Source organism: Tachyglossus aculeatus, chromosome 9 (genome assembly GCF_015852505.1).
Source record: "Tachyglossus aculeatus isolate mTacAcu1 chromosome 9, mTacAcu1.pri, whole genome shotgun sequence".
In the NCBI taxonomy this organism is placed as follows: domain Eukaryota; kingdom Metazoa; phylum Chordata; class Mammalia; order Monotremata; family Tachyglossidae; genus Tachyglossus; species Tachyglossus aculeatus.
The window spans coordinates 24,280,789-24,295,855 of record NC_052074.1 but is presented as its reverse complement, the minus strand read 5'-3'; the positions used below and the strand labels follow the sequence as shown (position 1 = coordinate 24,295,855).

Sequence of the window (15,067 nt, the reverse complement as noted above, 5' to 3'; positions counted from 1 at the left end):
ATGACTACTAAAAACAACCTGTCTACGTGTTTTGTTTTGTTGTCTGTCTCCCCCTTCTAGACTGTGAGCCCGTTGTTGGGTAGGGACCGTCTCTAGATGTTGCCAACTTGTACTTCCCAAGCACTTAGTACAGTGCTCTGCACACAGTAAGCACTCATTAAATATGATTAAATGAATGAACAACTTGAATTTATGTAGTAATTTTTTTTTCCAGTACTTCCGTGAGGTCAAGAAAGAGACAAGATTTACAATTTCCATTTTGTGGAGGAGGAAACTGAGGTAGCGAGAAGTTACGTAGCGCGAAGATTTCCTTAAGGTTCCCCAGCAGGCTAATAGCAGAGCTGAGAGTCCAGTCTCATGGACCTTAAACTAGACGATACTGCTGTGGTTTAGCATTCATTCATTCAATTGCATTTATTGAGCACTTACTGTGTGCAGAGCAGTGTATTAAGCGCTTGGGAAGTACAAGTTGGCAACATAGCCAGTAAATTCTACCAGTGAGAGGCAGATGCACTGATCTCTCCCTCAATAATCAAGAGAACAATGACAATGACAACAAAAATTAATAACCCCAATTTCCCATCTGTTGCTCCTGAGGGTACAACAATTATTAGTATTATGATGACGGTATTTGTGATAGAGGGGGGAAAAACAATCTCCCTTGATTACAGCCCCAATCTTGATCAGTTGTGTGAGCTTGGGCTAGGTTTAGATATATCTGCAGGCTCCCCTTTTGAGAACATTTCAGATTGGAGGCAGAGCATTGGCAGGGTATTTCTCTCTCTCACACACACACTTATTTGTTCTCAAAGCAGTCAATTGTATTCAATGAGCACTTGTGTTCAGAGCACTATATTAAGTACCTTAAAGTGTACAATAGAATACAGTTGGTACACTCAATCCCTGCCCACAAAGAGCTTATAGTCTGGAGGGGGAGGCAGATATTAAAATAAATTACAGCTAGGGGAAATGGCAGAATGCAAGGATATGTACATAAGAGATGTGGGGCTGCAGCGAACAAAAAGAAAAAGAATAATCCAGACCATTATCCTAAAACAAGGCCTAGAAACACTTCCTGCTCTGCTTTGGCCTTGTTAACCTTCTATTCAGGAAATGTTCCACAGATATAAAGGGCTGTTAAGAATTAGCAGAAGAACAGAGCAGGAGAGACACTCACTTCTAGGAGGGTATATATATATATACATATGTAGACCTACTTACATGTATGTTATTTATATATAGTTTTTTCTTATAAAATTGTAAACGTTCTTCTGTGGAAACATTCCTTGTTATATGTATGATTCAAATTCCGTAAGATTATGGGCAGAAGAAACCTTTTGCAACCTAACAGTAACTAAGGAACTTGCGTCAAAGGGGCAATTTCAGAACTCTAGACGATGCATTTATTAAATAATGTGTGGACATATGGAAAAAACTACTGGAAGTGGATAAATCGGCTTTAGACAAATCTCTAAAAATATGTTAAACAGCTGAAGCTAATTTATAAGCATTCAATTGATGGGAAACAGTAATAGCCAAGGATATTGGGTCCAGGATAACCAGAATTTGGTTGGGGAGGTTCAAATAAGAAACTATGACAGTATAGTGAGACTGGAAATCAATCAATCAATCAATCAATCATATTTATTGAGCGCTTACTATGTGCAGAGCACTGTACTAAGCGCTTGGGAAGTACAAATTGGCAACATATAGAGACAGTCCCTACCCAACAGTGGGCTCACAGTCTGAGAGGGGGAGACAGAGAACAAAACCAAACATACTAACAAAATAAAATAAATAGAATAGATATGTACAAGTAAAATAAATAAATAAATAAATAGAGTAATAAATATGTACAAACATATATACATATATACAGGAAATGAGATTAAGGGCTTAGTATAGTGCTCTGCACACAGTAAGCGCTCAATAAATACGATTGAATGAATTAAAACTGTGGTAGGAGTCTTCAACAACAAAGATGCATCCTGAATTTGGAAAAATCTGCTACAAACTTATGTGAAATGACTATGTCCTTTTCCAGCAGTAAAAACAATAAGAAGTCATGAACTAAAAAGAAGTAGCGTGTTCAACTGATAAAATATGGCAGTGGACAAAAAAGTCCGCAAAAGAATTATAAAGGCAGACTTGACAAGAAATCTAAAACTGAATGAAAATAATTCAGAGTAGAGTATAAAGCTAAAGCTAAATGGAGCTGAAGTAGTTTTGTTAAGCAAGTAAATATTCTGCAATTAATTTATTATAGCTTAAATGTAAAATGGAAACTACCTAGGAATGCTCACGAGTAAAGTTCAGATTATGCAATGAAATAATCATTCCAGCCAAGGATTAGAATAACAATACACTTTAAAAATAATAATAACAATAATAATGACATTTGTTAAGCACTTACTATGTGCGAAGCACTGTTCTAAGTGTTGGGGGGATACAACGTGATCAAGTTGTCCCACATGGGGCTCACAAGACAATTTAGCAATTTAATGTTGGGGCAATTCTGTGATAAATATACTCAGCTTAATTACGAGGGTATAATTCACCACATATAGGTACTAAAAATATTAAAGATACATAGCAAGAGGTAGTAGAGGGCAGAGGAAAATACACACCAGATAGAAAACTGAGTTTAAGAAATATTGTAATCTTACAGTACATTCCTGAAAAGGAAATGTTCTAATTCATTCATTCATTCAATCGTATTTATTGAGCGCTTACTGTGTGCGGAGCACTGTACTAAGCGCTTGGGAAGTACAAGTTGGCAACATCTAGAGATGGTCCCTACCCAACAACGAGCTCACGGTCTAGAGGAGGAGATAGACATTAATATAAATAGATAAATCAATAAATTACAGATATACACAAATAGATATATATGTGCTGTGGGGATTCATTCCTTCAGTCGTATTTATTGAGCGCTAATCATCTCAAGAGAAAAAAGTGGGAATTTAATAAACTAGAGGTGCAAGGAAGAATATGGAAACTAAGCACATATACATTCATTAGTACAGGGAGTAACCCCACTTCTGAATGATCACAATATATAAAACCTGGAGAAAGGACAAGTGCTAATCGCTGACACTGCCCGGATCCGTAAATCTCGTCCAACATCATGGGAATCACTTCAGGGAAGGCAATTCCCTTCCCTCTCTTTCCTCCCCTTTCTCCACCTCTGCAGGGTGGCTTCCCAGGCTGCTGCTCTAACCAGTAGGCCACACTACTTCTCAATCCCTGAGGAATAACCCGAATCCCTCAAAATCTAAAGGCTTAAGAAGGCCTGAATGGTGGGGAAGCAGCATAGCCTGGGGGTAAGAAGGACCTGGGTGTCAGTCCCGGCTCTGCAACTTGTCTGCTGTGTGACTCTAGGCCAGTCACTTCACTTCTCTGTGCCTCAGTTCCCTCATCTGTAAAATGGGGATTAAGACTGTGAGTCCTACGTGGGACAGGGACTGTGTCCAACCTGATCAGCTTGTATCTACCCCAGAGCTTAGAACGGTGCTTGACACATAGTAAGTGCTTTACGAATTGCCATTATTATTATTATAGTTTTTACGTTAATCAGGTCTATGTGCTGACATCTGGTTTCTAGGAGTGGGACTAGGAGAGAGTCTTAATGGTGTGTGACTCCAAGAAAATAATAATAATAATGGCATTTGTTAAGCGCTTACTATGTGCCAAGTACTGTTCTAAGCGCTGGGGGAGATACAAGGTAATCAGGTTGTCCAACGTGGGGCTCACGGTCTTAACCCCGATTTTACAGATTAGGTAACTGAGGCACAGAGAAATTAATTGACTTGCCCAAAGTCTCACAGCTGACAAGTGGCAGAGCCGGGATTAGAACCCACGACCTCTGACTCCCAAATCCATGCTCTTTCCACTGAGCCATCCTGCTCTTCAAGGTATAGTCCTCACTAACGTAAGCATGGCACCTACTAGGTTTTTCCATGTGCGGAACTTGAACAAAACCCAAAATTTTCTTTGGAAAAATTGTTTTTTAAAAACATACCTTACATTTAAATATTAAACTTTTGGCCCTTGGGTGAAATATGGGTTGCAGGGCCAAATAACAAGAGGAGATGGAATCACGGACGCTACGGCCCCTAAGTGTTGATGGGGAAAAGACTGTAGCTTATGATTGGGAATGAATATCCTTTTCAAGACTCAGTAAGGATCCCCCAGCACCCTCCAGTTACTGTCCCAACTCCCGCCTACCACTCCCGTCCAAACTCCCTAAATGAGTTGTTTTCACCCGTGTTCTCAACTTCTCGTGTCTCCCGGGCACCCACAATCCAGCTTCAGCCTCCTCCACTGAACCTGCTCTCTACGAGGTCACTGATAACCTCCTTTTAAGAATCTAGCAGACTCCACTCCATCCTAATCCTCCTTGACCCACTCAGTGGCCTTTGACACTGTGTAACGATGTCATCACACGGTACCTTGGGCGGTGTGATAAAATGATGTCAATTGTCTCGTGAGGGGCCATAAACTATATGGCTTTTTGCTCATCGAGGTTTCATTTTGTTTGGTTCTCTTGCTGGGGGCGGAGCGCGGGGTGGTGGTGGTGGTGGGAAAGATCACCTTGCACTAATCAAATGAAGACAAACATGAGGAAAACCCTGATTACGTGTCCGTCCAAACCTGACAAAACCCCTTTTCCTCCTTCCTCTTATCTGTAATTAACTTTAGTGTCTGTCTTCCCATCTAGATTGTAAGCTTCTTGAGGGCGGGTATCAAGTCTACTAATTATATTATCCCGGCTCCACCACAAGTCTGCTGTGTGACCTTGGGCAAGTCACTTAACTTCTCTGAGCCTCAGTTACCTCATCTGTAAAAATGGGGATTAAGACTGTGAGCCCTACGTGGGGCAACTTGATCGCATTGTATCCCCCCCAGTGCTTAGAACAGTGCTTTGCACGTAGTAAGCGCTTATCAAATGCCATGATTAATTAATTATATTCTCCCAAGCCCTTAGTACAGTGCTCTGCACAAACTATGCACTCATTAAACTCTATTGATTAGTTTTTTGACCATGCAGATTCTCTAGGCTACGAGCTCACTGTGGGCAGGGGATATGTCTACCAACTGCTATATTGTGCTCTCCCAAGTGCTTAGTACAGTGGCCTTCGATCAATCAATTGTATTTATTGAGCGCTTACTGTGTGCAGAGCACTGTACTAAGCGCTTGGGAAGTACAAGTTGGCAACATATAGAGACAGTCCCTACCCAACAGTGGGCTCACAGTCTTCGGCACATAGTAAGCATGCAACAAATACCATCGGTTTATTCGGCCAAAAATATCCATTGGTGTCACAGATTGGAATGTTGTTAATGAATCTTGTTAGGTAGGTAGAATAATTTCCAATGATGTAAGAATAAACAAGGCGTTTGAAAATGGAACCAAGAAGGCTATTGTTTCCTTTGGCTGTCTGACAGATTGGCACCAAAAGGATATCAAGATGCACGTTAAGCTGATGGTTAGTATAGCCATTTTAATTTCCAGCCTTCTCTACTGCCGTAAAGACCGGGGGATACAAAGACACTGATATGGACTTCTAGTCTGTTCCATCAACAACACCCTAGTGCCACACGTAACAACAAATAATAATCCAGAGTCACAAATAATGAGGCTCCGGAAGAATTAAATTTCCATCACTCCTGAAGCGGGGCTGACTGCGTTGCACTTTGTCTTGGCACAAATGCGAAGGGAATGGATAAACCCAGAGAGACGCCATATTAGCAGCTGAAGTGGGAAGTCATAAGCAGTGAAGAAAGAAATTTTCAAAGATACAGTGAAGTAAACCTCAGATAATGCTTGCTAATAGCTAGCTGTGAGGTAGGCAACAGATAAAAATCAGCCTGACGTGGAGCAATTAGAAATAGAGCCAGTCTTAGAGGAGAGGCCTTGCGACAATTGCTTCGCCAAGAGGAAGTCATGAAACTAGCACCAGCAACTCATATAGCAAAAATGATGGTGCGACAAGGGACATCTTTACTTGCGACCGATGAGGAAAGATTGCCAGTCGCATATCAGTCTTACCAACCACACTCACACACAAATAGAAGTCTCATCCCACACACTCAAAGGACAGTTAAATATAGGTTCTGTTTGGCTTTCAATGCCATTAGGGTAAAGTCCCAAACGATTTAGGAAGCGATCAAAATTCAGATACTTCCACCACTTTATGTAGATGAACTAACCTATCCCTTGACATTTTGAAAATGGTCACAAACTTCTCTGAATACCCTACGTGGGAAATTCAGGATAGTAACTGATAACCACCCACACCAATAACCTCAGCCACCTCAACACTCATGAAACTATCTATTTATCTATGTATGCATAAGAAAAGCAGTGTGGCCTAGTGCAAAGAACAGGGGCCTGGGAGCCAAAGGACCTGGGTTCTAATCCGGGCTGTGACACTTGCCTGCCACTGAATTTCTCTGTGCCTCAGTTCCTTCATCTGTATAATGGGGATCCCATACCCGTTGTCCCTTCTATTTAGATTGCAAGTCCAATGTGGGACAGGGACTCTGTCTGACCTGATAGCATGGCTCAGTGGAAAGAGCCCGGCTTTGGAGTCAGAGGTCATGGGTTCAAATCCCGGCTCTGCCAATTGTCAGCTGTGTGACTTTGGGCAAGTCACTTAACTTCTCTGGGCCTCAGTTCCCTCATCTATAAAATGGGGATTAAGACTGTGAGCACAACCTGATCACCTTGTAACCTCCCTAGTGCTTAGAACAGTGCTTTGCACACAGTAAGTGCTTAATAAATGCCATCATTATCATTATTATTACCTCATGTCTGCTCCAGTACTCAGTACACTTCTTGTCACACAGTAAGCGCTTAAAAAATACCACAGTTCTTGTTAGTAGGTGTAGTATTATGCATGTATATATTTATTCATTTAATTGCTTACTTGGTATTCCAAGATGGAACAAACACTATCCTGGGAGGTCTACTATGGACCTGAGAAGGAGGGAGAGGTAGCTATTATTAATCTCCATTTTACAGATAATGAAACAGACCCTTCGAGGTTAAGTGATTTGCCCAACTCAGCAGATCAGTAGCAGATGTGGCACTAGAGTCACAGTCCTCTGCTCTCAGGTCCATGCACTTTCCACTAGATCCGGGGTGTCCACGTGTTCTACGCCGTGGGCCGCATGACCAGAAATCCATATGCATGTGGCGGCCACACGGATATTTTATTGCTGAAAATGGGGAAGGGCAGCCTGTTACCTATTCAAACACATGGTTTTATTAGCAGTAATAAAAACGTTTACAAAACAGTTTAATCAACTTGGTTACTACAGAAGTGGACAACTCCGAGCCAAGGGCTAGCCAAGGATCAATTCGGATCAAGTCACTGAGAATACCGGTATTTAACTGACCAAATGGTTTCCCAGAACTGTGCCTGTTACCTATTCAAACACACGGTTTTATTAGCAGTAATAAAACCGTTTACAAAACATTTTAATCAACTTGGTTACTACAGAAGTGGACAACTACAAGACAAAGGTTAGCCAAGGACCAATTTGGATCAAGTCACTGAGAATACCGGTATTTAACTGATTGAATGGTTTCCCAGAACTGTGCCTGTTACCTATTCAAACACACGGTTTTATTAGCAGTAATAAAAGCGTTTACAAAACAGTTTAATCAACTTGGTTACTACAGAAGTGGACAACTAGGAGCCAAGGGCTAGCCAAGGATCAATTCAGATCAAGTCACTGAGAATACCGGTATTTAACTGATTGAATGGTTTCCCAGAACTGTGCCTGTTACCTATTCAAACACATGGTTTTATTAGCAGTAATAAAAGCGTTTACAAAACAGTTTAATCAACTTGGTTACTACAGAAGTGGACAACTACGAGCCAAAGGCTAGCCAAGGATCAATTTGGATCAAGTCACTGAGAATACCAGTATTTAACTGACCGAATGGTTTCCCAGAACTGTGCCTCTTACCTATTCAAACACACGGTTTTATTAGCAGTAATAAAAACGGTTACAAAACAGTTTAATCAACTTGGTTACTACAGAAGTGGACAACTACGAGCCAGGGGCTAGCCAAGGATCAATTCGGATCAAGTCACTGGGAATACCGGTATTTAACTGACTGAATGGTTTCTCAGAACTGTGCCTGTTACCTATTCAAACACATGGTTTTATTAGCAGTAATAAAAGCATTTACAAAACAGTTTAATCAACTTGGTTACTACAGAAGTGGGCAACTACAAGCCAAGGGCTAGCCAAGGATTAATTCAGATCAAGTCATTGAGAATACCAGTATTTAACTGACTGAATGGTTTCCCAGAACTGTGCCTGTTACCTATTCAAACACACGGTTTTATTAGCAGTAATAAAAGCATTTACAAAACAGTTTAATCAACTTGGTTACTACAGAAGTGGACAACTAGGAGCCAAAGGTTATCCAAAGATCAATTTGGATCAAGTCACTGAGAATACCGGTATTTAACTGACCGAATGGTTTCTCAGAACTGTGCCTGTTACCTATTCAAACACATGGTTTTATTAGCAGTAATAAAAGCATTTACAAGACAGTTTAATCAACTTGGTTACTACAGAAGTGGACAACTACGAGACAGGTTAGCCAAGGACCAATTAGGATCAAGTCACTGAGAATACCGGTATTCAACTGACCGAATGGTTTCCCAGAACTGTGCCTGTTACCTATTCAAACACACGGTTTTATTAGCAGTAATAAAAGCATTTACAAAGCAGTTTAATCAACTTGGTTACTACAGAAGTGGATAACTATGAGCCAAGGGCTAGCTAAGGATCAATTTGGATCAAGTCACTGAGAATACCAGTATTTGACCAAATGGTTTCCCAGAACTGTGCCTGTTACCTATTCAAACACATGGTTTTATTAGCAGTAATAAAAACGGTTACAAAACAGTTTAATCAACTTGGTTACTACAGAAGTGGACAACTACGAGCCAAGGGCTAGCCAAGGATCAATTCAGATCAAGTCACTGAGAATACCAGTATTTAACTGACTGAATGGTTTCCCAGAACTGTGCCTGTTACCTATTCAAACACACGGTTTTATTAGCAGTAATAAAAGCATTTACAAAACAGTTTAATCAACTTGGTTACTACAGAAGTGGACAACTACGAGCCAAAGGCTAGCCAAGGATCAATTTGGATCAAGTCACTGAGAATACCGGTATTTAACTGACCGAATGGTTTCCCAGAACTGTGCGGTACATTCAGTTAGGACGCGTTTGAGGAAGCGGCTCTGCAAGTCTCTTCAACAAGTTTCCACAACTTGGACATCTGACGGCATTAAAAATAAACTACATCTCCATACGCTGCTTCAACTTCTTCTAAACATTCCATAAACTGGCAACGCTTAAGGGCATGAGCTTCAAAGAAAATTTACAGTCTTGTTCACATCTCCCGTATGAATTACAAATTGATTTAAGTCTGGTAGCATGACACCTCCATGGTAGCATGCGAATTCTCTCCGAGTACTTAGTACAGTGCTCTTGCACACATTAAGCATTTAATAAATACTAAAACTGCTAATTGGCAACTGTCAGTTCCCCAAAGGTAGGATTGGGAGTAGGTTACGCCCTTCTGGCCTTGTGTACTAATTAATAGACTGTGAGCCCGCTGTTGGGTAGGGACCGTCTCTATATGTTGCCAACTTGTACCTCCCAAGCGCTTAGTACAGTGCTCTGCACACAGTAAGTGCTCAAAAAATATGATTGAATGAATGAATGAATGAATGAGGCAAAATCAGAGAAGCAGCGTGGCTCAATGGAAAGAGCCCGGGCTTTGGAGTCAGAGGTCATGGGTTTGAATCCTGGCTCTGCCACTTGTCAGCTGTGACTTTGGGCAAATCACTTCACTTCTCTGGGCCTCAGTTACCTCATCTGTAAAATGGGGATTAAGACTGTGAGCCCCCTTGGGACAACCTGATCACCTTGTAACCTCCCCAGTGCTTAGAACAGTGCTCTGCACATAGCGCTTAATAAATGCCATTATTATTATTATTTTTATTGAATTGTACTTTCCAAGTGCTTAGTACAGTGCTCTGCACACAGTAAGCGCTCAATAAATATGACTGAATGAATGAACGAATCATTTTTGCTAGAAATCTTAGGCAGATCACACTCTCCCATCAAGCATGTTTCATTTGGACTGAGGCCGCTGTGTCAGACAACCGTGCACTATGCCATTCTGACTTTACTTGTGCTCCAGAAAATCAGCATGGCCGAATGAAAAGAGTACAAACTGGGAGTCAGAGGACCTGGGTTCTAATCCCTACTTTGCAACCGCCCCCTGTCTGACCTTGGGCAAGTCACTGTACTCTGTGCTTCAGTTTCCTCATCTGTAAAATGGGGATAAGGATGTAATACTAGGATGTCAATAGTTCTCCTTCCTATTGAGACTGGGAACCCCCATGTGGTTCAGGGCCTGCTTAGAACCTGATTATCTTGTTTGCAGCCCAATGCTTGGCACAAAATAAGCGCTTATCAAATACCATAATTAATAATAATAATAATGATGGTATTTATTAAGTGCTTACTATGTGCAAAGCACTGTTCTAAGAGCTGGGGGGGATACAAGGTGATCAGGTTGTCCCACGGGGGGCTCACAGTCTTAATCCCCATTTTACAGATGAGGTAACTGAGGCTCAGAGAAGTGAAGTCACTTGCCCAAGGTCACACAGCAGACACGTGGCAGAGCCGGGATTCGAACACACGACCTCTGACTCCAAAGCTCGTGCTCTTTCCACTGAGCCACGCTGCTTCCACTTGCCGGCTGTGTGACTTTGGGCAAGCCCTTGAACTTCTCTGTACCTCAGTTTCCTCAACTGCAAAATGGGGGTTCAAGTCCTGTTCACCCTCCTACTTAGGCTGTGAGTCCCATGAGGCACAGGCACTGTATCCGGCCCGATTAACCTTTATCTACCCCAGTGCTTAGAACAGCTTGACACATTCATTCATTCATTCAATCGTATTTATTGAGCGCTTACTGTGAGCAGAGCACTGTACTAAGCGCTTGGGAAGTACAAGTTGGCAACATCTAGAGATGGTCCCTACCCAACAGCGGGCTCACAGTCTAGAAGGGGGAGACAGAGAACAAAACAAAACATATTAACAAAATAAAATAGAATAAATATGTACAAATAAAATAGAGTAATAAATACGTACAAACATATATACATATGTACAGGTGCTGTGGGGAGGGGAAGGAGGTAAGGCAGGGGGGATGGGAAGGAGGAGGAGGGGGAGAGGAAGGAGGGGGAGTCATAGTAAGCGCTTAACAAACATCTCAAAAAAAAATTTCCGTTCTCCCTCCTATGTAAAACTTTCAGCCCATGTGGGAAAAAGACTGTGTCCCACCTGATTAACTTGTATCTATCCCAGTGCTTAGAACAGGGCTTGACACGTAGTATGTGCTTAACAAATATCAACATTATTATACACTTTGGGCAAGTCACTTAACTTCTCTGAGCCTCAGTTCCCTCATCTGTAAAACAGGGATGAAGACTGTGAGCCCCACGTGGGACAACTTGATCACCTTGAATCCCCCCAGCGCTTAGAACAGTGCTCTGCACATAGTAAGCGCTTAATAAATGCCATCATTATTATTATTATTATTATACACAGAAATGTAAAAGACCATTCTTGCCTTCAAGGAGCCTGCAGTGAAATGTGGGAGGCAAGTGAATATATATCATCAATCGTATTTATTGCGCGCTTACTGTGTGCAGAGCACTGTACTAAGCGCTTGGGAAGTACAAGTTTGCAACATATAGAGACAGTCCCTACCCAACAGTGGGCTCACAGTCTAAAATATATGGCTGAAGTTAATAGTTTAAAGTTCTTAGCTAAAAGAGGGGGACTCTACATACACACGATTAAGGCGTAATCTTAGGATCTTGCTAAATTTTTCTCGGCAGCCGAACCTTTGCAGTTATTCTGAGGGTCCATTTTTACTGATGTGGTCAAAGTCCTAGAGAGTGAAGTAAAGGGGGATGATTTAGGCTGCATTCCAGGAAAACAAAAATCGATCAGAAAAGCACTTATGGGCCTGATTAGACTGAAAACACGCTGGCAGTTCCAGGCAAAGGTGTGCCTGGCACACCAGCCTTTGGCACATTCATGGTCATCAATCAACCCTAACCGCTACGCCTAATCCCAGGCATTTTGTTCTGCTTGTTCGTGCCACCACCTGAGTAGCAGGGGCACTTTGGGCACATAAGAGAAGCAGCGTGGCCTTGTAAAAAGAGCACAGACCTTGGAGTCGGAGGATCTGGGTTCCTCTCCCGGCTCCACCGCTCGTCCGCTGTTTGATCCTGAGCAAGTGACTGAACTTCTCTGTGCCTCTGTTTCCTCTTCTGCGAATTGGAGCTTCGATGCCTGTTCTCCCTCTTACATAGACTATAGGCCTCATGTGGGACAGGGACTGTGTCCAACCTGATTATCTTATACCTACTCCAGTGCTCAGCACATGCCTGGCACATAGTCCGATTTTAACATCAACAACCAAAAATACAGGACCCTAGACTGTGGGCCCGTTGTTGGGTAGGGATTGTCTCTATCTGTTCATTCATTCATCCAATCGTATTTATTGAGCGCTTACTGTGTGCAGAGCCCTGTACTAGGCGCTTGGGAAGTGCAAGTTGGCAACATATTAGAGACGGTCCCAACCCAACAGTGGGCTCACAGACTAGAAATACTGTTGCCGAATTGTATTTTCCAAGCGCTTAGTACAGTGTTCTGCACACAGTAAGTGCTGAAAAAATATGACTGAATGAATAATAACCCCACCTCAATCCTGCCCAGGTGTCTTAGAAATGACATGGCAAGGCAAACACATCCAAAAATATCCCCTTAGAAATCCTCTCTTTCCTCAACCTGGCATCAGCGTGATGACAATATCAGTTCAAATTACACTGAATTATCGACATTTTTACGCAACTCTTCCACCGATAGACGAAGAATTCCCAAATGCCCCATCCCGAATGCTCATCTTTTCCAGGTCATGGGCTGCAGTGAACATTCCCGGCCCACAACCCCCAGAGTGTTTTCTCATTTCTAATTTTGAATGATTTAGCTGAGTGAACCTCAGTGTTTGAGGCACTCCAGCTACTGTGATGGGTCATTTTACAGAATGCTTATTTTACTGAGTTAAGTAATGGGGGAAGTATTTCTTAATTCAGTAGCTTCCTAGTCTGTCAGAGCACTGACCCTAACAGACAACGTCACAGATACGGGCTGGTGACTCACCAATTATCCTCTTCACTGATAAATATTCAAAAAACTTACTACGGCACAATCCGAATATGTCCTGGGCTTGCTGAATAATCTGAAGCGCGGTTCTAGGAAACCAAGCAACTAGTACGAGAGTCTTCAAAGGCCGTGAAACGGGGGGAAAGAACTGGCAGAAACTGTGGTTTCTAGCTGTTAGATTTATGAATCATAAGCCATTTTTAGGCTGGGTAAGTGTAGCAGAGAAATCTCTTCAAAGGGAAATGTGTGTTCTAGTTCAGACATCGGCTTTTATTTCTCAGGTTGATGAGAGATGGTTGTGAGCCCCCATGGGACAATCTGATCACCTAGTAACCTCCCCAGTGCTTAGAACAGTGCTTTGCACATAGTAAGCGCTTAATAAATGCTGTCATTATTATTATTACTGTTATTATGGCTCAACCGCCCACAATAGTGGTAGAGGCCAGAGATAAAAGACCAACCCACTGTTGGCTACGGAGAGACGTGAGGAAGCCATGTGTGTAAGAATTCCCTTCCCGCTCTCCTCCCATTATATTTCCTCTTCTGACAGACAATCCGGGAAATTGGGATAAAGCAATGAAATGGAGGAGCGGGGCAGGGGGAATTCTGTATATTGGGGTGGCTGACAACCTTAATCACCATACACACAAGCTTACTGGGGTCTTCAGGCACCAAGGTGGATCAGTGTTTTTTCTCTCTCTGGTCAACTAAAAAAGAATGCCCCCAACCAGGATAACAAAACGATCTGTTTCCACTCACATTTTCCATGAACATCCTAAGACCATTTATGCGATTAGATGTTTCTCAGTTTGAGAAGATAAGGTGGAACGTTAGCAAGGAAGTTTCAGGTGTAAACGCAGAGAAAAGGCACTATTGGCATTTGCACGGGGAATAAGCCTAATTGCAAGAAAACTCACCAAGTTTTTGTTCAAAATTGTTTTTCGGAGCTTTGTTAACATATTAAGGAGGCCTTTAAAAGAGGCAGTAATCTCAGCAGATGTCCCACCATCAGGATTTTATTAGCATGTTGCAAAGTATTTTCAAAAAACAATGGTCTTAGCAGATGTTATACCATTAAGATTTTGTATGAACAACCTTATATGTCTTGCCCAGCCATCCGTGAAAAGGAAAAAAAGGCATTCTCTTTCACTGCAACTCATAAGTGGACTATTAACCATAATGATGCCAAAGGAAACCAACATCAAATTACCCTAGATGACAGACAAGGCAGCCCCGCAATTTATTTTTTTATTTTTCAAATGATTATAACATTCTATTTTTTAATTTTTCAGCTTTCATTAGCGTGTCTGGTGCTCGCCTATCGCCAAACAGGTAACCCTTCCACTTGTCTAGTTGCTCTCCTGGGGAATTGCTTTCAGTCAATCAATCAAGAGGAGCATTTTAGTTTGCAAGCCCCCACGGGTGATATGAAAGATTTTTAAGAAAGCCAACAAAATAACTAAAATATTGGGAGACAGAACTTATTTGGAGAGACCGTGGCACTGTGTTTGACGTGAACAGAAAAGAGAAGGCAGAGGAAATATTTTAGATTGTGAACCCCATGTGGGATAGGGACTGTGTCAAACCTGATTAGCTTGTGTCTAGCACTTAGTAAGCGCTTAACAAACACCACAATAAAAACTAATCAGTCAATGGTATTTATTGAGGGCTTACTGTGTGAAGAGCACTATACTAAGCACTTGAGAGGGGACACTACTACAGAGCTGACAGACACTTGCTCTCTGCCCACAAGGAGCTTTCAATCTAGAGGGGGAGATGAC

At 42.0% G+C, this 15,067-nt stretch overlaps 1 protein-coding gene across 1 annotated transcript in view; it reads right to left on the bottom strand.

Annotated features, from left to right (window-relative positions):
* BABAM2 (BRISC and BRCA1 A complex member 2) overlaps positions 1 to 15,067 on the bottom strand; it is a 359,856-nt gene that overhangs the window by 75,436 nt on the left and 269,353 nt on the right. The window lies entirely within an intron of this gene.